The sequence below is a fragment of the Grammomys surdaster genome, unplaced genomic scaffold (assembly GCF_004785775.1).
Source record: "Grammomys surdaster isolate TR1022 unplaced genomic scaffold, NIH_TR_1.0 259, whole genome shotgun sequence".
NCBI classification, from domain to species: domain Eukaryota; kingdom Metazoa; phylum Chordata; class Mammalia; order Rodentia; family Muridae; genus Grammomys; species Grammomys surdaster.
This window is the reverse complement of record NW_021604700.1, coordinates 263,029-290,152: the sequence shown is the minus strand read 5'-3', so window position 1 is coordinate 290,152 and position 27,124 is coordinate 263,029. Positions and strand designations below refer to the sequence as shown.

The window sequence follows — 27,124 nt, the reverse complement described above, 5'->3', positions numbered from 1 at the left end:
GAAAGGAGAACTATAGAGGAAATTCAGTACAAGAGCTACACATCTGTAAATTATGATTCACATTCTTTTGACAGAGAGAGTCAAAGGCATTCAGAATGGTGTTCAATTGTCTGAACCATGGGGAATGGAGAGCACGGTTGTTTCTAATATAGATGGGGAGAAAGAAGTAAGGTAAAGTGTTAGCTCAGGATCCTAAGGACCAAGTTCTCAGCACAAAAGCAAACTATTTGCCCCAGAGAGATACAAGGCAGGGAATAAGAGACAAGAACAGGAGATAGAGGAATAGAGAGAAAAGGAAGGGAATGCTGGAGAGGGCACATAGATATTTGTCTGAGAGGAGAGGACAAAGGACTGCCATTGGATAGAGTGTAGAAATAATTGGCTTTATGAACAGGGCCTTGGTCCACTTGGATTCTCTCTTGACTTGTTTAGCAAGACATGGCACATAAGAAAATGATGGTTTATAAAGGCAAAGGGGGATGAGATGTTTAATTTTAATTGGGCATATAATTGGGCGTGTTAATTAGGTGAGCCAAAGGGGGCTTTTGATTGCTGGACTTCATTACTTTGAGAGTTGGACCTAGTTGGTCAGCTTCAGAGGAGAGAAATTGTTCAAGTAAGACAATAGACCTTGGTGGTTAGCTGTAGAAATATAATCTAACGATTTTCATCACGGCAAAAGAAACCAGAGAGATGTGCAAAGCCTGCCAGGGCCATGCTCACCAAGCTCCAGTTGTCTGAGTCCTGTCCAAAGTGGCTTGGTATCATTTGCTGTAGCTTGCTGAAGGTGACCTTTGGTGGGTAGAACACAGTTAAACAATGAAAATTATGTCTGTAGCAGGGACTAGAGGAAAAGAACAAAGGGGCATCAGACATACCTGGAATTCTAAAACATTTAACCGTGAGAAGGAGATAAAATTAGGTTTAATAAAGTAGGAACTGGACATCTGCTGTGGAAATTCCAGCATGTTTTGACATGTTTCCCCCAGTTGTAAGGAATGATTATTTAGTAAAATAAAATCTGCTTGTAAATGCTTGCCAGTGCAAACCTAATTGTTTTATTAATACTTCCCTAATTATTGCTCTCCAGTTTTCTTTGCATTCTTTTCTCTTCGAGCATTGTGTATTTTAAAAGGAGCATGTTGATAAACCAACCATATAAGAAGCGGAAGGTCAAGTATTCCTATTGGCTTTACATTGTATTGTTTATTTGCCAGATTTCCCATGCTGCTTAATGAATTACCAGTTTAGGAGGCTAATGAGAACATTCATGATTTGTGCTTGACATTGCTGTGCTAAACTTGACTATTTAATCGTCAAATTAATTTAATGGTTATAACCATAGTATTGCACAATGCTTACATTTTAAACATCTGGGGACTTTAAAATAGAAAAGTGCTTAATATTCCTAATTGTTTCAGTTTGTACACAGCTATGGGATTTAAAAGTCTAAGAAACACACAAACAGCTATCAATAACCGTGCACTGTTGATTTAGTGCAAGAGTTTTTACCACTGTTGTGTTTCTGATGACATTTACCTTTGGATCTTAATTGTTCTTTATATCTTTAGTATACCTGAAAACTGAATATAATCTCAACAACAGCTGGCTTTGGCATGGAATAATAAGAGTAGCATTTAATAATAATTATGATGATAAAGCTTTCATGAAAGGTTTTTGCCTGAAGTTAATGACCCCTCCCCACTAAGTATTATTTTTTTATGTTCAAAACACACTTATTTATGAAATCATCTGAAGTTGACTTGCATAATTTCAGCAAGAAAAAAATTTGACATACAACGCACTTGTCATTAGAGAAGTCTTATTGACACACCGAGGAGCCAAGGTTTTCCTTTTCTTTTCTAATGCAGATCTCTGCACAACATCCATCAAGCAGCCTGGTACTAAGAACGCTTCAGCAGGGGAAGCCCCAGTCTTCTCAGTCATACTCAGAGAATCGAATGTGCTGACTGGCTTGCTGAGTTTTAACCAGTCTAATCTTCTCAGCTTTGGTGATTAGCTTTTCTGTGCCTCTTTTCTTTTCCCGAGGTTGATTAAGTTTGGCCTGTCTATCTACCAAAATCTTCTGCCAGTACCTCTGCTCGTGATCACCAGAAAGGACCTCCAGGTTCCAACAGTGCTTCTTTCTAATTTCAGTCTGTGCATTCATTACTGCCTGAGCATCCTCCGGGGTTTTGAATCGGGCATGGCATTCGGTATCACCTTCTAGCAAATCAATGTAAACAACTTCTGAGATTGTGGCTAAAATATCCTTGACTTGTTTCCTGCTAGGTAGAGGCTCTGCACTCAAGATCTCCACAATCACTCCAGTCATGAACTGTGGGCCTTGTGCACTCACCTTCTCCTGGGTGGAGCACTCTTGAGCACTGCCTGCTGTAGGCGCTTTACAGCCTGTTTCCATTTCCGACTCCAATTTTATTTGAGCTATTGATTTTTTTTAAGAGAAGCCATGCTAGCTTTTTGCAATGCCAAATACTCTTTCTTCAAATCCATCCATTCAGTCTTGGACAGCACTCTCAATGGTATAACCTCCTTGCCCATCTTGTGTCTCTCCTTACGTTTCTTCTTATGCTTCCTCTTCACCTTTGAGAGCGAGTCACCTTTTCCATCTCCTGTCTCCTTCTCCTCCTCCGTAGAGCATAGTTCTAAGTCTCTGCTTGGAGACTTCAGAAGCAGCTTGGCCAGAGCCATCCTTCTGAGCCCTTTTCTTTGCTTTTGGCCTTGGGGCTAGACAGTCTTGGTCAGCGCTGCTTCTCTCCCTCTTCTCTGCCCTGACTTCAGGTAAGCTCGATGTTTCAACCGTGTCCCGCTTTTTCTTGTTCTTTGCAGGCTGCTTTGGAGCTTCTGGGGTTTCTGCTTCAGAGCCCTCAGTGGCAGTCCTTGGTCTCTTCGTGGCTTTACACACACCAGAGCTGCTGCTGTCCACAGCTGACTCTTTGGCCTGCACACTCTCTTCCTTCTTTATTCTGCCTTTTTTCTTTTTCTTCTTTTTCTTCTCTTCAGCTACTCGTAAGGAAGGGATGGGCTTGTTTTTCACTGTCTTGGGGAATATGCCAGGCTTTCTGGGTGCTTCTTCTGGTGGGTTGTTCAGAAACTCAATGGCTTTTGCTGCTTGCTCTTTTGTTTCAAACTCCTCAGAGGTGAATCCCTTCGGATCCCCAGTAGACTTGTAATGCGGAATACTTATGTAGACCACATTGCCGCATTTCCCAAATACTCTCTCAATCCAGCTGTGTGTAACATTTTTGGGGGTAACTCCACATATACCGTGTGTTCTTCCTCGTCCTTTGGTTTCTCACCTAGGGGTTTTTTCCTCCTGATTCTGGTCCCTTCTAAGTCCAACTCTTCAACAGATGAGCTTTTCAGTGCTCTGGCTATTAGCTTCCCATCAGTTGTCAGCTTCTTCATTTTGTTAAAAGACACCAGAAGAGAAATGTCCACATATCCATCTCTAGATTTTTCAATTTGCTCTCGCAGAAACCTGTCCTTGAGAAGGTTTGCATCTCCAAACCAGAAGTCCACCTGCTTAGCAATGTCTGCAAGCACCTGTTTAACCCGTGATCGCTTCTTTTTTTCTTCTCTTCTCTTCTCAGTGCTTTCCATAGTTTTTTGGTTTTCAGTTTCCATTTCCGTGCACGTCCCCAGATCCACGGTCAGCGCTTATGTTCTTCCACGCTTTCCGTCTCCCGACCCTAGCCCCCACCAAGTATTATTAATACTCAGAATTTACTGTTCTCTTATTAAAGAACAAAAGTACATTCATGTTCTATAGACCAACAAAATATCTGTAAAATTCCATTTTGTTAGAAAAAATAGAGAAGTCAAATCATGTTTTTTGCTCTTTGGATTAAAGAAAAAGAAAAAAGAAAAAGTGAAACTGGGCAAATAAGATGGTGTAGCAGGTAAAGATGTTTGCTGCCAAGGCCAATGAACTGAGTTCGAGCTCCAGGACCTACATGGTAGTAAAAGAACAAACTCCTGCAGTCCTGTGATATATGTCTAAATGCTCTCAGTACATAAATGTGAGTATAATAAAAATTTAAGGCAGAAATGAGTATTTTTAAAGAATCTACAGTTTATTTATAAGCTTTATGAAAAGAAATGCTAGAAAGTACTATCAGGTTTCCTCAGACAAAGGGATATAGTGTGCATGGGGGCTACTATGGTGGATGTGCTCCTGGGGGCCAGTATGTATTTGTAATTTTCTGGTGAGGATTCAGGAGTAAGGAAGAGAACAGTTAGCAGTTAAAAGGTATATTGTCTGCTTCTCTTCAATAAGATAAGACCATGGACATGTCTCAGTAGCCCTAGGCCTGTCCTTCTCACCAAAAAATCTTTATCCTAGGACCAAACAGCAAGTTTGTGATAGAGGGGAACTACTATTGCATGGAGCGCTTTATTTTCATTAATATACTGTATTTGAGCTGTCATCACAATAGCACCAGGCCACAAGAGGGCACTTTAAGTTAAATAAAATTGCAGTTGCTCAGTTCTTCATGTTCAAGTATCAGGTAGGGGTCTCATTACTAATGGTAAGTGAAGCCAATAAATCTGATAAAAAACAAGAAAAAGATTCTAAGAAAACATGACTTATGTAAACACAAAACATAATTTTGAATAAACCTTTCAATTATATTCAAAACAAATTTGTTGAGGAATTTGCTTTTCAGAAATGTGAAGCCACCAAGCATATTTCCAAGATGAGAGATAACTTGTCGTTCAATAGGTTGATTTTCCTGAATGCATATGTGTTGTCAAGTGTGTTCAATGCTTCTTTATCTGTGGGCTATGTGTGCCATCATAATACCTATCATTAGTAATACCGCACTATGAAATTGAGCATCTGTCAAGAGGATGGTCTCAAGGTAAATATTTTAATTTTATTGTGGTATGATTCACCCCATGGTAAACACATGAACATTAAATAAAGTACGTGTGAACAACCAAATTTGTGCAGGTGATAAAACATTTATTTAGTACCTTCATTTTGATGATATTACATGATATATTATACACATGTCCAGACTCATCAAGATGTATATACTCATTATATGAAATCTTCTGTGGTCAATTATACCCCAATAATGTATATATATTTTAATACCTTAAAAATTCTTTTCCCAAAGTCATGAATGTTAGTCAAAAATATTAAATTTCATGGAATAGTTCTGAAAAAGTCAAAATTAAAATCTTTTCAAAGCTCCAAGTATTAATATTTTATGGTTTTATAGTTGCCTGAGGCAGTGTTAAAAAGCCTAATTTAATATGGCAGATGAGTAAGGAACAAAGTCTTTGTTGATCATTTATTACTTTTTAGCTTTAAGGACTATGGAGTATTAAACCAGTAAACAGTACCTTTGTGGCCTGCATAAGTTAGTGAGCCTTCCTAAGGTGCAAACCATCAATGACTGATTAGCTTAAACCTAGCAAGCACATAGTACACAAGATGTAATTTATACTAATTATCTCCTTCCCTCCCTGTAGGCTTTCTAGATGATTTCTGAAGAAGGACAGCTAAATGCTTCTTAAGCACATGCTTTCTGAAGTTCCAGTCCTTTGCATAATAATCCACCACAGACATGAGCACGTTACTTTCCTTTAGCTATTGCTTCACAGGATGCTTAAATCATGTACATAGGATATGTAACACTGTTGGTTAATGAGGAGTTAGAGATGAGAAGAGATGCATATTTTAGTAATAAAAGAAAAACACAAGTCGACAGAAACGGCATCAGTTTTAATAAAAGTAGTAAACAGAGGAAAGGACCACATTCTTATTTGTGTCTTAAAGTGTTTTTTTCCTCCAATAATCTTATAAATCTGTTCTCACTATCCTGTACTTCTGTGGAAGATATAGGAAGATATAGGGTATCCTTCGGGAGGTAATAACAACAGGAGGCATTGGGCAATTTAAAACATCAGGACACTACCATAATTTTTTATGGCATTAGAACAGAGGGTAACTAAAAGATAGTTATTGCCCGGTCATAATCACCTGGAAAGTCAGCACAGCTGGTATAGAAAACCTTGATTTGCTTCCATGATCAGTGGCCAGTTTGTGAGGAAGAATGGGCAACTTAGGACCTACGCTGAGGCAGGTTCATAGAATCTGTTCATAGGAAAAAACGCCAAAAGTCTAGATGAGAGCTAGTTCTATGGACTCTTGGAATTGGTTGTAGTTGCTTAAAAAATAAAACAATTGTTAATTTTAGCTAATAGAAAGAGAAATGAACACATATGTACAAGGAAATTAATAAAAGGTGTCACATGGTTTCCCAGAGGTTGGGACTGGGAACATGGACATTTCATGAACTGAATGATTGTGTCCTTCTGAAATTCTGAATTCAGAACATATTCTCTGGTAGGATGGTATTTAGAAATGGAATTTTTGGCATGTAATAAGAGTTATATTAGTTCATGATGGGATCTGTGTCCTAACTGGATGGTGAAGGGAAAGGAACCTCTAATTTGCTATGTGAGAATGGAAGCAGAATAGTTCTATGTGCAAGACCAAAGAAGTGCCATTTATAGACACCAAATCTTTTGGGTTTGGAGTCTGAGATTCTCAGCCTGCAGAACCATGAGAGATAAGTGCCATTAAACCTGCCCATTCTGTGAGGTCCTGCTATATTATTCCATGCAGACAGTAGCCTTTGCTATCCTTCCAGGATGTGAAACAGTGACTAATTTTTTTCTTTGTTTCCTTGTATCAGTGTTCCTCTAACTACTTGGCTGTCTCTAAACACATTTCAGAGCATTTAGAGGAAAATGTTTTCTCAACAATGAGTTCGGACATGTCCTGATCATTTTTTATATTTTAAACACATCTGAAGTTACAAGGAAATTAATAAAAGGTGTCACATGGTTTCCCAGAGGTTGGGACTGGGAACATGGAGAAAGATAATCTGTAGCTGGAGGCTGAATAATGAAAAATCCTCAGATATATTATCTAGATGAACCCTGAAGCACAGAGAGGGGTCAATCAACAGAAAAGAGGAAAGAAAGTCATCTTGGGGAACATTAGATAGTAACCAATGCATCAACCTATTCCGGAATCCTTGTCTTTGTGACGTTATGGACTTACTTTTTAAGATTGTAAAGCTAGTATCTGATCTACTGAGGATCAATGGAACAGATGTGATGTGGATGCTAAAGGAGATGGTACTTTCCAGACACTGCTTGTATTTCAGGCAACTTAGTAGGGCATCTGTGGTGGGGTGAGAGTGACTGTGGCTACTGGAATGGTCTAGTGGAATGGAAGTTCTGCAACAGCATCTTGTTGAGCAATCTTTCCAAAATGAGACATATTTTGATGTTAACTGTGGAAAAATAAAATAGAAATAGAATAATTCTTGCTCCCCCTTTTTGAAGAAAAAATACACGTCGTATTTATCACATAATTCTAGCTAATATTCTAAATGTTCCCTAAGACTGGTGGCTTTCATATGTCCCCAGGAAGGAAATGGGTCTATACGGGATTCAGGTTGTAACTGTTTTGGTACTTGGGCCCTATGATCCAGAAGCTCCAAGAGTCTTTGATAGATGTTTTGTCATAAATGTCAATATTAAAGAATGATCCAGACTCCTTGGTGTTGGCAGAAGGCCATCATATCTTCTGACCATAATTTTTGTTCATGGTAAATCAGCTCTTGGTCTGTCACTGGAGCACAAACTGACTGTACACTCCTGATTGCCTATTATGAACTGAATATTATATGCTCTACTCAACTATAAAATTGAATGTGCACAGCAGCATTCTGCTATAAGATGGAAATGTTATGTAAGAGATTAAGATTGAACTGGTTCAGGAGTGAGTAAGCAGCACTCCTAGGTGGCTCAAATTCCAAGCACACCTAGATCTCTCTGCTTTGGTGGGACTTTCTAACCCATAACTTTTATCTTTTGGGTTGTAATCTGTAATTAAAGGAAAGAAATAAAAAACCCTCTTATCTAATTTATGCATGGCTATGTATAATATGCTAGAGCTAGCTGGAAGCAGGTAGCTACCTCATAACAGCCCCACTGTGAAGTTCTGAAAAGGATAGTTAAGAGAAAGAACCCTCACAGGCAGAAAACTTATCATACAGCTCTGCTACCCAAAAGAATTGTAATAGACTCCAAGACCTCAGCCCTAATTGTGGGGGATAAAAACTTTAGAAAAGCTCAGTAGACATGGAGATACAGACCTAAACCACCTGGAAAATCCTGTTTCCCATATAAAAGCAAGTTAGACATATGAGCTGAAGTTTTTCTTCAAAATCAAAGAGGACTGAACCTCAATATGAAACATGGAATCCTCTATGTGTAATCATGCCAATCAGTCAGAAAGAATTAAAAAAATGTTTAGTTACAGTCAAAGATATTCTGCATGATACAATGAAGAAGGAGGAGGAGGAGGTGGAAGGAGGGAGGAGGAAGGAGGGAAAGAAGAAGAAGAAGGAGAAGGAGAAGGAGAAGAGGAGGAGAAGGAGGAGGAGGAGGAGGAAGAGAAAAGGAGGAGAAGGAGGAGGAGCAGCAGCAGGAGGAGGAGGAGGAGGAGGAGGAGGAGGTGGAAGGAGGGAGGAGGAAGGAGGGAAAGAAGAAGAAGAAGGAGAAGGAGAAGGAGAAGAGGAGGAGAAGGAGGAGGAGGAAGAGAAAAGGAGGAGAAGGAGGAGGAGCAGGAGCAGCAGCAGCAGGAGGAGTAGGAGGAGGAGGAGGAGGAGGAGGAGGAGGAGGAGAAGAAGAAGAAGCAGAAGCAGAAGCAGAAGCAGAAGCAGAAGCAGAAGCAGAAGCAGAAGAAGAAGAAGAAGAAGAAGAAGAAAGAAAGAAAGAAAGAAAGAAAGAAAGAAAGAAAGAAAGAAAGAAGAAAGAATAAAAGTCTCTTTCTGTAGCAGATAGAGACCAATATAGAGACCACAGCCAGACATTATGTAGAGAGTGAGGCACCTTGGAATACTCATGTCTAGGAGAGTCTCCATCAAATCCTTTCTTTCAGGACTCATGCAACCTGACAGAAGAGGAGGCAGAAAAGGAGTAAGAGACAGAGGGAGATATAAGACACTAAGAAATCAAGGTCCTCTAAGTCAGCATCTTAAAAGTTCATATTAACTGACAGATATTGAGGCAGCATGCACAGGGCATGCACACAGATCTGTACCACATCCTTTGTGTATATATTATAGATTCCAGTTTTGTGTTGCTGAGTGTGTGAATGAATGAGTCTCTGATTCTTGTGCCGTCTCTTGTGCTCTTTGCCTTCTGTTTGTTTTGTCTAGCTCTGATGCGTTAGTTTTTCTATATCAATCATATCATTATCTGCTAGAAGCCTGTTTGTTTTCCAATAAGAGGTAGTTGATCTGGATGGGTGGAGAGGGGGTAAGGAAGAGTAGAGGTAGGGTAAACCATAATTAAGATATGTTATCTGAGAAAAATATCTATTTTCAATACAAGGAAAAAAGGCATTAGATGGAAAAATAAGAAAAATAATCTTTAAAACCATCTATCCAACCAACCAAATGAAAAAAAGCAAAACAAAACAATTGAGTTTACCAACCGGTATCAGTCCTTGTTCTCCTGGTGATCTGGGTTAACTAAATAAATACAGAAGTGGGTAGGGGCATTAATCTTTTTGCTCCAAGCTCTCAGTATAGGACCGTGCTCGCTTAAGTACCTATGTAACTATGTAAAACAGAGAGGAAACTCTTATGAATTGTTATTGATGAGAGGGCACAATATAACCCTCTGCTCCATGAGGAATTCATGTTTTGGTTCCTGCCTGTATAATCAGCAGGGAATGTAATAGGTTTCCAGACCATAGAACAACCATCACAATGTTGGAGGAAACATTCTGACTTTAAAGTTCATCACAAGAACCTTAATAATTGCAAAATGGTAACAAAGTCCTAATTCATTGAAGACCTAGTCCATAGTTCCAGAATTCAGGAAAGTCCCTAAATGCACTAACCTTGCTTTTTTTAGTTTCTGTTATTCCCTTTTATGCTAACTGCTTAACCAGGATATGGTTTTGTTTATAAAAGATAAAGAACAATGAGCCTTAGAACTGTGTGATTTGGGGAAGTTCCCTGTGAAGCAGCTGGCCAGCAATACAGGCATTCTATTAGGCTTTAAGACTGTCTATATACGTTCTCTGGTAGGTTTAACATGCAGCAGAATTTCCTGCATTTCACTTATTCGACCATCTTCCCTATTGCTCAGTTTCTTGGCAACCATGGCTCTAATTTTTGTAAATCATTTTTTATACTTTTCACTTTTCTAGAACACTCTATATGGGATCATGGATTACAAACTTGTTTTATTTTAACAATATGCATTGAAAATTGTTATGAGTTTTTCATGTTTTGTAATCTACTTTCTTGCAGTTTTTTTATCTTGATTTTTTTATATTGTATTTTAATTTCAACATTTCCTTCTTCTCCTAGCTCTCCTTCAAATTCATTGCCACTTTTTGAGTCAATTGTTATTGCATGCATGTATGTGTTTATATTTACATATATTGTGGGGAGATGTGAAGGTCAACCTTGGAAAGGAATACTAGGATGGAGATCAAGCTGCCACAGGTTCCTGCAATTCCTCAAAGAGTCCTGAGCTGCCTTACACAGTAGACCAAAGATGGAATGCTTGTGAGACAACAAGATTGCTCAAGGATCTAAGGGCTTGGGCTTGGTTCAAATACTGTATATAAGCTTATACACTATACAATAAACTCAGATCTGCATGCTGGTGTTGATCTCTGGAGCCTGATTCCTGGGATTTGTCATGTGACTCTGTTGCCTGTCTCCTCCTACTGCTCAGGCATGTTACCATAATACATATTTCCGTATGTGTATTTGTCTATGTATATATACATACATATATATACATATATATATATAATACATGTATGTATGTATATATAATATATAATATATATTTCTATGTATATAATACATATGTATGTATATATAATACTTATACACACACACACACACACACACACATATATATATATATATATATATATATATATATATATATATATATATTGATAGCCATATACATTTTACAATATGTAATGTTACTTTACATGTTTTCTGGTTGAAATACATGTTAAGTTATCAACTACTTGGGAATTAGTCTTAATTCATGTATAGCTATTTTTCTTGAATATAAAAGTTTGGGTAGTTATTTATTTAAATTACTTTTGTAAGCTTCTAAGTTTGTATATTGAATTGATTGAATCCATGAGGATGTCATTCTCTACACCTTTTCTATTCTTTTTAGAGAACATTTTTACTAAATGTGACTTTGATTTTTTCATACATGTGTACAGCACATTTGATTTCTCATGTTTCCTTTGGTTCTCAGACTTTAGTGAAATGATCTTTCTTCATGTGACATGCTTTCTCAATATGTCAGTCTCTCATGGATGTCCTTGGTAGGCTTTTAAACTTACTCATTGTATTTTTTCTTTGAATTTCTGTTTGGTTCTTATCCATTTCTTCTTTTATTCTTTCTTTTTGGCAGTTAAATTTATGGTACTTTCCAGATTTCATTTAATTTTATATTTATGTTTCCTCAGTATATTTGTGACAGTTGCATTGAAGTCTTTGTCTATTAAATCCAAGTCATGTGCTTCTATAAGGTATATGGCTAAATATTGGGTTTGATCCTTTGAATAGGTCATAGTTTCCTGTTTCTTTTGTATAGATAATTCTTGTATCAATTATGCTTTTGAGAAAAGTGCACATTTGAATAAAAGTTTACTTCTAGTCTTTTACAGAGTAGTTTGTGCAAGAAATGCACAAATTATGTGAAGATGAATTCTTCTCAGGAATTGTTGGACTGTAGTCCTGTGTCTATGTGTAACATACATACAATAAAATTAAGATAAATATTTATATTTAAATGGATAAATATATATATATTTATAGGGATTCCTATGGACCATGTTGACCCCTCTTTCTGAAATCACCTTTTGTTCAGAGGTCTTCACTATTCCTGAAAAATTTTTGGAACCAATTATTGCTTTTATTGATCTACATTCAAATTCAAACTATGGCATGTTTTGATCTAAGCTGTGAGTCAGGTAAGACAGATTTCCATCTCCTAGGAAATTGTTCGATGAAATAGAATACTTGACAAACCTTTATTCTTTTCCTTTTGTTCTAAGGAAGAAATCATAGTTTGAACATTTCTCCTCTAAGCACTCTATGATTGCAAGGAAGGGGTCACACATGACAACTATGTACCACATCAATTTTTTTAAATTTTTACCTTTTAATGTGAAACTTTCCTTGATCTGTATTTCTTTTGTTTCCACCAATCACTGAATGATTTTTGGAGCATCCACAAAAACATTTTCTCCATATTTTTGCTCACTTGATTTTTGGGAAAACTAAGCTCAAGAACTTCCAAATTGCATTTTGCTGATGTTACCTCTTAGTTATTAAAAATTGCTTATTTTTACTCATCTTCTTATTTACAGCTACTTTAATTTCTATTTGCATTTTAGGGCTCCCCATTGCATATTGTGGTTTCTGAAACTAGGTAAGGAAGTACTTACAAAAGTATGGCTTACTACCAGTGGTTACATCACTGAGTGTAATGTGTCTTTCTCCCCCAGCAAAGCATGAACTGTCTATATTAACACCGATTAACTGGCAGTATTGAGTTAGTGGGCTTTGTAATATCCTTGCCTATAGCTACTATTATCTGCCCATAAGTCTCCAGGGAGGGTCACGTCTTTATAGATCTTTAAAAGATAATGATGTGCTTCATTCTTCTTCTTCCTCCAGCTTTTACGTTATTTCCACATTCTGTTTCTGCAATGTTCCCTGAGGCTTCTAAGGGATGATATAGCTGTTTTTTTTGTGACTGAGCATTCAACAGTTCCTTGTTCTTGTCACTTTGACCAGTGATTAGTCTCTGACATTGGTCACTCTAAAAGTGACTTGTTTCTAGATAGAGTTGATAGAAACTCTAATGTATGAGAAAAATGTAATTATTTAAAGTGCAGTCTGATAGGCACAATTACTGTGACACATTCGATAATCTTCACCATGGTTTGTGATCTCCCTATCTCATTAGCAGGGCTAATTTATTAAATAAATATTTTCGCCTATAGTGTACATCTCACATTCAACCAGAAACCTAGTGGTTACCACAGTTACTGGCTTGCCACTAATGCACCAATGGGAGATTTTAGTCTTACTGTTTGGAAGCATATACTATAGAATCTACAGCTGAGGTATACTTGTTAATGATGGAAATTAACCCCTGGTAACCTGTATTGTACTCTTTGGCAGTATTGAGTTAGTGTGTATTTTTATCTAGTTGTATTTGTTTGATGAGATTGGATCCAAACAGATGTGTTTGGTATGTATACGTTTATAACTCTAATGTCCTTTTGATGGATTGTTCATTTAACCATAATGAAATGATATTTTAATATCTCTTCTTTTAATTTTTGTTTGAGGTCTATTTTGTTAGACATTAGAGAAGTAGTTCTTGTTTGTTTTTTGGTTCCATCTGCTTGCCATAGCTTTTTTACCTCTCACAGTATGATTTTTCCGTTGATAATGGAGGGTTTTCCTTGGAGGCAACAAATAGATACACCATGTTCAAACCAACTGGTTCATTTGTGTCTTTTTAATAATGCCATGCATTTCTTAAGGATTTATGAAATTTTATTCAAGTATAGAATTGTCTATGAACATCTCACATGAATGCACCAAAAGCATGCCATGTTTTGAGTTCATTATTGAATTCAAGTCTCATGGATCCATACTTTATTCAGACAATTTGTGAATTTCTATTTCTGGCTATAATATTTACCTTAGTATATTTCTTTTGCTAATATATATTGCATTAAATACATTTTGTATAGTAATTAATGCTATCATAAAATAATTCGATGTAGTTTTATTAGTTATTGAAACAAAAATTACTCCACTGTAATGAAATCACAAATGAAACTATTACATGGTTAGTTTAAGATAGATTCTAAAACACTTGAACAGTTTCAATGATATAGTTTTAAGCAGAAGACAAAAGGGAAAAATCAAGTTAGAAAACTTTTACTAGAAAACATCATCCTGAGTGAGGTAACCCAATCACAAAAGAGCACACATGGTATGCACGCACTGATAAGTGGATATTAGCACAAAAGCTCAGAATACCCAAGATACAACTCACAGACCATATGAAGCTCAAGAAGAAGGAAGACCAAAGTGTAGATGCTTCAATTCTTCTTAGAAGAGAGCACAAAATACTCAAGGGAGGAAATACAGAGACAAAGTGTGGAGCAGAGACTGAAAGAAAGGCCCACCTGGGGATCCATCTCATATACAGACACCAAACCCAGACACTATTGTAGATGCCAAGAAGTGCAAACTGACAGGAGCCTGATGTATCTGTCTCCTGAGAGGCTCTTCCAGATCCTGACAAATACAGAGGCAGATGCTCGCAGCCAACCATTGACTGAACGCAGGGTCCCCAATAGAGGAATTAGAGAAAGGATTGAAGGAGCTGAAGGGGTTTGGAATCCCATAGAAAAAATAATAATATCAACCAACCAGATCCCTTAGAGCTCCCAGGGACTAAACCACCAACCAAAGAGTACACATGGAGGGACCCATGGTTCCAGTCTCATATATATTAGAGGATGGTCTTGTTGGGCATCAATGGGAGGAGAGGCCCTTGGTCCTGTGAAGGCTCGATGCCACAGTGTAGGGGAATTCGAGGGCAGGGAGGCTGGAGTGGGCGAGTGGCGGAACAGCCTCATAGAAGTAGAGAGAGGGGGATCGGATAAGGGTTTCTGGGGGGAGGGGAACCGGGAAAGGGGATAACATATGAAATATAAAGAAAGAAAATATCCCATAAAAAAATCTTTAACGCTAAAAAACGAAATAAAAAACCCACCTTTTCTATTTGGGTCAATGTGAAAAATATATTCAGTCACTGATCATGTCTAATTGCTATTGTGCTAATGTTCAATGGGATTAAAAATAAAATCAAGGGGTAAGAGACATGATTCAGTGGTTAAGTGCATTGGTTGCTCTTCCAGATGACCAAGGTTTAATTTCCATCACCCACAGTGATGACTCAGAAGTGTCTGTAACTGCAGCTCCCAGACATCTAATGCCCTCTTCTGGTGTCTCTGAGGACTGCATGCATGTGGTGAATAGATGAACACGATGCCACAGTACCCATTAAACATAAAATAATTTTAAAATTTAAAATAAAAAGAAAGCCTAACTTGCATTATTACTGCCTTAAAGAAATAACACACATTGCATTTTTTTTTTTTTGGAATGCAGAAAATGGTCTTTTGAGCACTGAAAACATAGATATTCAGAATTATCTTTTAGAAGTATATGCTAATACTGTTTTTTGTTTGTTTGCTTGTTTGTTTTATTTCCTTGTGTTTGGTCTTTTCCTAATCCTCATTTACTTAACTACTACATGTGGTTCCTGACCACCAGACTGTGTGCCTGGTGCCTTTAATGGCTTCCTCTCTGGTAGCTGCAGACATGTTTGCTGTGTCTGTGGGCAAAAAGTCTGAACAAGTCGGAGTACATGAGCAAATGGGTCATGGTGTTGCCATAAACAGCAGAGCCAGTGATCCAACTGCACTGTTAACTGGATTTAGCTCCTTGCTGAGAGGGGGCTTCCATCATCTTATGTAGAAGTCTCATGGTGAGTCTTATAAAAATCCTTTTCATAAAGCAATTCTCCCAAAAAATATTGAGGTTTTTCTATTCTGCTTTTGGTGTGGACTATGGCCTTTTCGTGGAGGAAGTAATGCTAACCTCATTACACTAAAATTAATGACTACAGCATTGGGCTTACATTTTCGTAACGTCTCCTTTGCATCTCTTACTGAGATTACTGAAGTTTTTCCTTTATTGCATGGATTATTTTTGGAATTAAAACATTAAAAACTTTTAAAAGGCACGAATGTGGTTGTTTCCTGAAGTTATTTTAATTTTTTGAGACAATATCTCTCAGTTTTAAAGAGGCAGCCATGTTTTTGCCTCTCAAATGGGTTATGCACAAACATGTCTGGATTGTTGTGTAATTTGCAAATATAACAGAATTCTAGATATTAACATAATGCTAGGAAATACACATAAAGCGGATAACATAAAACAGATTTTCATGTTAGCCTTCTTGCTGAGATGCCCTTAAGGTCCTCCACACCCTCCATACACAGCTCACTAAAGTCTGTTTTATGGTTATTTTTTTGATCACACATTTTCATGGCAGTAACATCTATAAAATATATGGTCTATCATATTTATGAAATTATGCATTTATATTTACCAATATTTTAAAAGTTTCATGTTTTATCATTTTCTTTTTTGGATATTTTATTTACATTTCAGATATGATCCCCTTTTCCCTGTTCCTCCCCCCACCCAGGATTCCCCTATAATCCCCCCTCCTCCTACTCCTATGAGGATGTGCCTCACCACCCCCCCACTCCTGCCTACCCATCAATGAATTTCCCCAAACTGGGGCATTCAGCCTTCACTGGACCAAGGACTTCCTCTCCCATCTATGCTCAACAATGCGATCCTCCCCTACATATAAAGCTGGAGCCATGGGTCTCTCCCTATATGCTCCCAGGCTGGTGGTTTAGACCATGGAAGCTCTGGTTTTTTGGTATTGTTGCTTTTCCCATGAGGCTGCAAACCCTTTCACCTCCTTCAGTCTTCTCTCTCACTACTCCATTGGGAACTCCATGATCAGTTCAATAGTTAGCTGTGAGCACCTATCTCTGTATATTTCAGGCTCTGGGAGGCCTCTAAGGAGATAGCTATATCATGCTCCTGTCAGCATGCACTTCCTGGCATTCACATCAGCATCTACCTTTGGTGACTGCACATTGGATGGATACCCAGAAGGAACAGTCTTCAGATGACCCCTCCTTCAGTTTCTGTCCCACGCATTGTCTCCATATTTGCTCCCTTGAGTATTTTGTTATGCCTTCTAAGAAGGACCAAACCACCCACACTTTGGTCTTCCTTGTTCATGAGCTTCATTAATCTGTGAGTTGAATCTAGGTACTTCGAGCTTTTGGGCTAATATTCACTTATCAGTGAATGCATACCATGTGTGTTCTTTTGTGATTGGGTTGCCTCATTCAGGATGATATTTTCTAGTTCCATCTATTTGCCTAAGAATTTCTCAAATTCGTTGTTTTTAAGAGCTAAGTAATATTCCATTGTGTAAATGTACCACATTTTCTGTATCCGTTCCTCTGTTGAAAGACATCTGGGTTATTTCCAGCTTCTAGCTATTATAAATAAGGCTGCCATGAACATAGTGGAGCATATGTCCTTGTTATATGTTGTAGCATCTTCTGGGTACATGCCCAAGAGTGGTATAGCTGGGTCCTCAGGTAATGCTATGTCCAATTTTCTGAAGAACCACCAGACCGATTTCCAGAGTGGTTGTACCAGCTTGCAATCCCACCAACATCAGAGGAGTGTTCCTCTTTCTCCACATCCTCGGCAACATCTGCTATCACCTGAGTTTTTGACCTTAGCCATTCTGACTAGTGTGAAGTGGAATCTCAGGGTTGTTTTGATTTGCATTTCCCTGATGACTAAAGATGTTGAACATTTCTTTAGGTGCTTCTTGGCCATTCAAGTTTCCTCAGTTGAGAATTCTTTGTTAAGTTCTGTACCCCATTTTTAGTAGGGTTATTTGGTTGTCTGGAGTCTAATTTCTTGATTATTTTGTATATATTAGATATTAGTCCTCTATGGGATATAGGATTGGTAAATATCTTTTCCCAAAATGTTGGTTGCCATTTTGTCCTATTGACAGTGTCCTTTGCCTTACAGAAGCTTTGCAATTTTATGAGGTCCCGTTTGTCAATTCTTGATCTTAGATCATAAGCTCATTGGTGTTCTGTTCAGAAACTTTTCCCCTGTGTCTAGGTATTCGAGGATCTTCCTCCCCTTTCTTCTATTAGTTTCAGTGTATCTGGTTTTATGTGAAGGTCCTTTATCCACTTGGACTTGAGCTTTGTACAAGGAGATGAGAATGGATCAATTTACATTCTTCTACGTGATGACCTCCAGGTGAATCCACTATATAAACAAACTCAAAGAAAAAAACCACATGATCATCTCACTAGATGCTGAGAAAGCATTTGACAAAATTCAACATCCCTTCATGGTAAAAGCCTTGGAAAGATCAGGAATTCAATGCCCATATCTAAACATAGTAAAATAATATACAGCAAGCCAGTAGCCAACATCAAACTAAATGGAGAGAAACTTGAAGCAATCTCACTAAAATCAGGGACTAGATAAGGCTGCCCATTCTCTCTCTAGTATAGTACTGGAAGTCCTAGCCAGAGCAATTAGACAACAAAAGGAAGTCAAAGGGATTCAAATAGGAAAGGAAGAAGTCAAAATTTCACTATTTGCAGATGATATGGTAGTATATTTAAGTGACCCAAAACTTCCACCAGAGAACTCCTAAACCTGATAAACAACTTTAGCAAAGTGGCAGGATATAAAATCAACTCAAACAAATCAGTAGCCTTCCTCTACTTGAAGGATAAACAGGCTGAGAAATAAATTAGGGAAATGATACCCTTCACAATAGTCACAAATAATATAAAATACTTTGGTGTGAACCTAACCAAGCAAGTGAAAAATCTGTATGACAAGAACTTCAAGTCTCTGAAGAAAGAAATTGAAGAAGATCTCAGAAAATGGAAAGATTTCCCATGCTCATGGATTGGTAGAATTAATATAGTAAAAATGGCCATCTTGCCAAAAGCAATCTACAGATTCAATGCAATCCCCATCAAAATTCCAAATAAATTCTTCATAGAGATAGAAAGAGCAATTTGCAAATTCATTTGGAATAACAAAAAAACTCAGGATAGTGAGAACTATTCTCAGCAATAAAAGAACTTCTGGGGGAATCACCATCCCTGGCCTCAAGCTGATACAGATCGATAGTGATAAAAACTACATGGTATTGGTACAGAGACAGGCAGGAAGGTCAATGGAATAGAATTGAAGACCCAGAAATGAATCCACACACCTATGGTCACTTGATGTTTGACAAAGGAGCTAAAACTGTCCAGTGGAAAAAGGAAAATATTTTTATTTTCTTTTTGACTCTTGACTTTTGTTGAGACATAATCTTTATTTTCTGTTATAAGTTTATCTTCTGTGTTGAATTTGGACTTTTAACTTCTTCCAAATCACTGTGTGATTTCTCAAGAATAGCTCTGATTTCCTTTCTATATTTTTGTGAAATATATTTCACATATTTTGATGTAATGTTTTCTTAATGTCTTGAACTTCTTGCTTTTTTCTTGAATTTTCTACAGACCCTTGTCTTTTGATTTATACATTCTTTTAAAGCTATTGTATCTTTATTTTTACTTATCTCTTTTTGTGGGTTTGTGTGTGTGCATTTTTGTGTGTGTGCCTGTGTGTATGTGTGCCCATGTGTGTGTGTGCCTGTGTGTGTGTGTGCCCATGTGTATGTGTGTATGTATGTATGTATGTGAGTGCAAACAATTAATTAAAGAAAAAAATCATGAAAATTAAAAATGGAAGGAGGAAGGAAAGAGAAGGAGGCAATGGTTAGATACAGTGTAATCCCTAACACTAAAAGACATAATTTTTTAAAGGCACTCTATTGCAGGAAGTGATTTTCTATCTCCCAGCAGGTATCAATTGCAAACAGCTTCTTGGTTAGGGGTAGGATTTTGTATCTACTGACTGCCCCTTTTCTGTGCTGTGATATTTTGTGGTTTAAATTTGTACAGGTCTTGTTCCTGCTGTCATAGTCTCTGTGAGTTTATGTGTTCATTGGAAGTACTGTCTATAAGACACTATTTTATTTTACTTTTTAATCTTGTATCTTTGAGAAATTTCTATTGCAATGTGTGTTGACTTATTTGCATAAGCTTATTTCTTTCATTTTTGAAACTTCTAATATTTTGTCAAAAATTCATTATTGATTTGTCTGTCGAAGATATTTATTTATTTAATGTTGGAGGGGTAAAATTTTGGGTGTGAACATACTGGACAAGTACTGTAGTGGGATATTTTTTCCCACAAGTTGAGAGGAGCTAAGGTGGGAGGAATAGGGAGAGGAAGAGGAGGAGAAGGAGAGGAAGAGGAGAAGGAATAGAAAGAGCTAGGGGAGAGAGGATCAGAGACAGGGGAACATGGAAGCAGACGTGTGCCTGTCTCTAGCACTCAAAGGTAGATGATATATCTAGGTTGGGTATTAAGTTACACCTCTGATTGTCTGGGCATCTTGTTATTAAGGGTTATCAAACATATAAAGCCTTTGAATCATCTAAGCATTAGAGTCTCATTTTCTACGATGTCGTGGATAGAGGGATGGTCTGGGCTCAGCCCAGCCTTGTGGAGACAGTGTGGAATACTGGTAGAGCCATCTCCCATGCTAGTGTCTCATGGGTGGCAGGGCTGGTGTTTCTGGCTGGCCGTTCCTAGCTGTGGTGTGTGCATGGCCTCTGGCTGCTTCCAACTGTGGAGTGCTTGGCTACAGGCCCAGGTGCATGGCAGCCTGAGCTAAGCAGAGCCTCCACCACATAGATAGTCAGCTGTCCAGAGGCCTTCATTTAAATATCTAATTCAACAAAGTACTCTACCACTGAAAAGCACTTAAGGGTTAAAGAACTTTAAAGTAAATCAACAAAGTAAAGTCACATCCTGTAGCCTTGCTCTGTGTATAGATAATATGTAATTTCCCTATATAGCCTTGCTTTCAGAGATGCAGTAAACTCTACCCTTTCAAAGGTGAACTCGGTCTGTGCAAGATCAACTAACCCAAACCCAGAAATGGAACAAAGCATCAGAAACTGCTACCTTGAAGCCCAGCTTCCTACCTGGTAAAAATGTTATAGCCCCAGAATCTTTTCCTGAAAAATCATTTAAGTTCGATCTTGAATGTCCACAATTTGCTGGCAAATTCAGTGACTCAGGTATCTATTTCCTTGGGTTTCTCAAACTTCACTCTCACTTTTTGAGACTAAATGGGAACATCAAATGGAGATGAGGGCCATTGATGTTCAGACCCGTAGGCATCAGGTGAGACAGACATCCACAGCAGTAGAGAAGTTTCCTGGAAACTCACTTAAGCCTACATTTTCAGAACAGCAGCTCAGGAGGCAATTGCTTATCTGCATTTCTTGGATGGGGCATCCCAATAATGACATTGATTCTCTTCCCTTTTGCTAACATTTTCAGGAACTTGAAAAAAAAAAGCCTATCATGCTTTAAGCCACTTTACAGCCCTGTTGCTCCAGTGTAGCAAATTTGCAGGTCAGGAAGTGCTCAAAGTCTTGAGAGTTCAGAAAAGCTTTAATGGAGGTTTTGAACTTACACAGTTAATATCTTCTTCAGCTCTGCATCAGACCTGTCCATCAGGCAATCTAATCTCCATTGCTTCTTGGTTTGAAGTTTGTCTATTTCTACCAAAAGTATGCCACAGTAGACTTGGCTGAAATGGGCTAATAACTTCTCGAGAGATGTCGCCTTCCCTCATGACTTTGCAAAGTCTGAACTAGGAATATGATTTTAGACAGTGTTCAATAGGGCTGACACAGTAAAAGCAGTTGAGTTTTCAGTTTTCTTAGCATCTCTGAAGTATTTTTACTAAGGCAGCAAAATGATGGTCATAGTTCACACTATAAGTTCCTATGGGACACATAGGGCCAAACTTGTCCTTACTGGTGTTCCATATTCTATGACCCCATGCTGCTTCCTGGAAACGTGTTAGCTTGGCCTACCCCATCCTCACTTTTACTCCCACAAACTATGCCTGTGTATCGCAAGTTCTTTCTGATTTCTTTTATGAGCAAGACTGGTTATTTTTCAGAGTGTGTCTGTGTATGCATTATAATGGTTAAGTTAGGAAGTCCCAGAACATCATTTCCATATAATTTACATTTTTCAGGATTGTTATAAGAAAATAAAGAAAAAAGCTTATTAATGTGTTGAACCAATAAAATATTAAAAGTTTAATATGGATGAATAATAAGAAAGTTGATGACTGATCTATATTAAAAATTTTATGTGTACATATACATGCACATGTGTGTGTATGCATGTGGGTATGTGAGTGCTTGTGTGGGTGCATCTATGTGTGTGTGTCTGTGTGTTTAGGTTAGAAGATAATTTTCTGCAGTTTGTTCTTGTCTTCTACCACATGGATTAAACTCATAGATTAAACTCAGATCCTTAGGGTTAGCAACAAATGACTTTACCTACTAAGCCATCATCACACGAGGTCAAATTTTAATCTTTAAATTTATTTGTAACTGTTACATAAAATGCATAAAGTTTCTACATATTTTTGGAGCATCAGGGAGTCCTTTGACACGAGCTGGAAATTGCTTAAATCAGATTAAACATACCATTCCCCTCAAACATTTATCATGTGTTTATTATAATTACATTCAAAATCCTTTTGTTTTACTTATCTATTTATTTTGAAACTATTCTTAAATTATCATTTTATTTATTAATATGTATGGGTGTTTTACCTACATGGATGCATATCTCTTTACCACATAAAATTTTCATAACAGCCAGAAGAAGGTGTCAGATCCTCTTATACTGGAGTTTATAGGTGGTTGTCATCTGCCATGAAGGTCCTGGGAATTGAACTGAGCTCCTATGGAACTGCTTAGACATCACTCTACCCCTCTTATTGTTTTAATATATAGTACATTATTGTCTCTTTTCACCCTAGCATTCATTTTTAAACAAGGACTACTTACCACTAAACTGTAACTTAGTACTCACTGATTAACAGAAACACTTCTAGCAAATCATTAAAATGTTGGATTTGGACTACACACTTGTAATATACATGCACTTAACTTGTACATATATCACACATCTATAACACACATAGCCCACATACAACACAAGCATATAACACAGATACACATAATACATACATATAAAACACACATATGACACACATAAAACGCAAACATATCACACATACAGATATATTTATATATACTTATCAGAAACCTGATATAAATTTTGTGAGATAACAAGTCTTGGCTTTGATGTTCCCAGGGTTTTCAGAACTAATGCTAACATACAATGAACACAGCAGCATCTTGTTAACAACTGTTCTTATCTAGTCAACTTTATTCTTATGGTTCTGTCTAATATGGAAATTTCATTTCACCACATTTTCTTCAATTTTGATATTCATGTTTGTTTCTTATTTATTGTATTATAAATTTTCAGGAATTTTTTTTAATTTTTACATTAACACCCTTTAAATAATAGCTTCTGGATTTTAGCCAGACACTGACAAAAGACTTAATATATAAGACTTTTATTTTTCATTTTTATTGGATATTGTATTTATTTACATTTCAGATGTCATCCCCTTTCTCCATCTGCCCCTGCCCCCCAGAAACTCCCTATCCCATTCCCCCTCCTCCTTTTTGCTTTTATGTCATTTTAATTACATGCAAGCATTAAGGTCAGTTATAGGTTGAGGAACTAGCAATACAATAGCTGCTAATAGTCAAGGAACAAGCAAGACAATAAACACAAGCAGTCAAAGAATAATGAAGGTCGTAAACAAAATTTTGTGATCAGTCCCGTGATCATTATTTCTAAGGTCTTATCAGGATGACCAAAATATCTGAACCTACTACTCTGTCCTAGTGCAAAGTCATTTTCATACCTGAAGCCTACTTTTTTTTTCTAGCCTAAGATTTAGATTCCTGCCTGAAATTACTTCTTTGTTCTAGCCTAATATCAGATTTCTGCCAAGCAGCCCATATCCTTGTCCTTGTCCAATGTCAGATTCTTGCCAAGCACCCCCATAAGCTCTCTGCATCTTCCCCCTTTTTTTTGTTTCATGAACAAGACTGAGCCTGTTTTGGGTCGTTCTGACAAGAGTGCCTTCCTTACCCCTGTCATGGAATATGCATTATCAAAGGCAATGCACTTCTGTCTTAGGTTGGTATGGGTCTGTGCAGAATCTTACTCGTCCTTGGCTTGCCAGCCTATTAAAATAATAACCCTGTCTGGGGGTCCATTTTCAGGTTTAAGCCGTGTACTTGGCTGCCAACATGTTGATATTGTTAAAGACAAGCTTTAACACGATGGGCAGGGATAAAAGTATTCCCAAGACAAAAAGAGCTAGCATAATCAAGCTATATATGCCATTCTTGAAGCTTGACCAAAATAGAAATACTGAGCTCAGGCTATGTGTAATTTTATCAGCAGCATCTGCTTCATCAACACTCAGCAGAGCGGCATTATTTAAATTCATAAGCTCACTATGAAAAGTTAAAACATCCAGAGAGGTGTTAGGATTATGCCAAATACACTGCAAGTGTCTATAAAGTTTTTCTTAATTATAATGACTATCATTGTAAATTTTAGAAGTAACACAGTTCTAATGGTATTTGGCATGACACTCGAGATGGCTCCTTACTCTTCAACTATGAACCTCCTTCCAATAATTTGAATAGGATAAAGAACATCAATCTGATGTTCCCAATGCCTATCTAAATCCTCTTGTATACTCAACACATTAGTAACATTACTTTTTGATAAATTATTAACAAAAGTAGCTGTCTTAATTTCTTGTGTGAAAGCAATTGCAGAAGTCATGGTGCTAGCAATTAATGTAATTAAAGCTGTTATACCAACAATGATCAAGCCTACTACTCTCTTGCTTCTGCTTAAAGCCTGACTCACTTCTTATAGTATTTGCAACATTTTTCAGAATACCAAGGTTCTGTAATACTCAGGGCAATAAAACAAAAGCTGGTTCATAGACCTCCATAACAAACATGCTAAGTTTCAACACACTAACACAATTAGAAAGTGTAAAATCAATGTAACTTACCTTAAATACTGTAGAAGAAACAAAAGTAATTTTAACTTGGCAATTAAAAGAGCCTTAACATATGTACTAACAGTTTTTGAAATCCAGATCCTGTCCAACTTTATCTCTTGTTAACATAACCTCATAGAGAGCTGCAGCTAACTTCCAAATATGTCTCTGAAAATGTTCAGAATCAGCCTTCCAAATGAAGACTATTATTTCCAATACTGGATTGATTTCTAGACCAGACCATGATTGAGGCAGAGTAACTGGTCACATGTCTCTTTTTGATTCTCTGTTCTACAAGGTCTAAAAACTTGAGGCAAGGCAGCTTGTCCCATCTGGGATATAAGAAAGCAAAGCTGAGTCTGGAACATATGTCCAATACAGTTTTCCAGTCACCATTGTCAAGAAACTCAGCAAGCTTACATGTTAGCATCATTCTTTGTCCCAGCATCAGCATGTCTAACCAATCACTCTGACAGCCACCATGCTCCTTCAGTATCCTGCAGAAAAAAACACAAACATGCCCTCTTCTCCATATTAAATACCTTATTGGGATCATGCCATATGCCAGTAAGTGGACCTTTCCCTTTCAACTAGGCATAAGTACACCTAGTTGTAGGGTGCCATAGGCACTCAGCAGAAAGTTCATTGGCAACCAAATTTTTAAAAATATTTAAAATAAAAATAACATGATTTAAATAAATTTGTGGTGTACAGGGATATACCTCTCCCCTTTTTTTTTACAAAGATATTATTTTAAAGTTCCATGAGCCCCTCCCACAGTCCCTTGTCCTTGAGCATCATGCTCTAAGCATATATTCACTATGCGTGGAGACTTTGAAAGCAAAATCATCTCTCAAAAACCAGATTTCAGGATATTTATAGAAATTCCTGTTGAAAAAAATTTCTGCTACTTTATTTTTGTTGTTGTTCATGGAAGAGGAACTTTTCTTTATTTTCTGGTTCCATAGTGTTTGGCAAGAGGCATACAGCATAAAATTATCTTATTGGCATTTTTCATTGACAGTTTTAATTTTGTATTTTAAAAATGGTTCATACTAATTTTCTTATCATTTCCTCTTCTGATGTAAGACATAATATTAAATTTCAAATTAAAGAAGCCACAGTTAAAATTCTAAGGCTGGTATCATTAAAGCACAATATGATACTAAATATTGAATTATACATTGGTTATACTAGTTACACATTTGGGTTTTCACTCAATGTTAATGAAATCCTTTACTATATAGAATTGCAAATTGAAAGTGGTTTCAGGAGTACAAGCCATTGGCTTCAAATGGCCTTAAGTAATGCACTGACAGCCCTTATCCAGTCAAGTCCTGACCACATTCGTCTAGCCAAGAATGGAGGACTATCTTTATCCAGGAGGGGTGACTGGATGATGCTCAGCTCTTAGCATCTGTGTTTCTATGATAAATTTGGAATCCTTCACCAGTGAATTTAGCTGTCCATGGCACAGACAGTGCTTTAGTTTTCAGCATAGAGTGTTTATATAAGATTTACATGTGTTGTTAATGTAGCTAAGGAATGAAAATCAAAAACCTGGAGAGAAAAGCATATACTAAGTCAGAAAATTTGTTCATTTTTCAGTTCCCACATTGGGTTCCCATAGTTAGCTATTCACCATAATGCAAGAACTTGTGAACACAAAATTCAAAATGAAGATACCCATAAGGAGTTAGATACTTTCCTTCCCACTCAACGAACAATCATTTTGTGAGTCCCACACTCAACCCTAATACTTTCATTTTATTTTAAGTATTGCTGCTATGGGTTCTCTTTCTATTTTTTGAAAAAAAATTATCCATATCATTGTCTGTTACAATAAATACAGCATTTATACAAGGTATTCAATAATGAAAGAATCTATTTCAATGCCGTATGTAGTAGAAAGTAACATCAACTTCTAAAACTGACATTTATTGCATGCTGCTTCTATGCAACATGAAGAATCATATCTGAGCCACTGACCCACATCACAAGAAGGAACTGTTAGTACTACTTTTCTTTGATAGAAAAAGATATTAAAGATCGGATAATATCACACAGAAAGGGGTCATTTTGAGGTAAAAATTGAATAGTTATTGTCTTGCCTTCAACTGTTTAGAATCTTGTAGCCCATCCCTGATTTCTTGGCCAAAGTTTAATAGGTGTGTGTCTGTCTTTGTGTCTGTGTCTGTGTCTGTGTCTGTGTCTGTGTCTGTGTCTGTGT

The 27,124-nt window shown here is 37.3% G+C and overlaps 1 pseudogene; it reads right to left on the bottom strand.

The window, feature by feature from the left end:
- Window positions 1–1,939: 1,939 nt before the first annotated feature.
- Window positions 1,940–3,712, bottom strand: LOC114627869 (annotated as a pseudogene).
- Window positions 3,713–27,124: the final 23,412 nt, after the last annotated feature.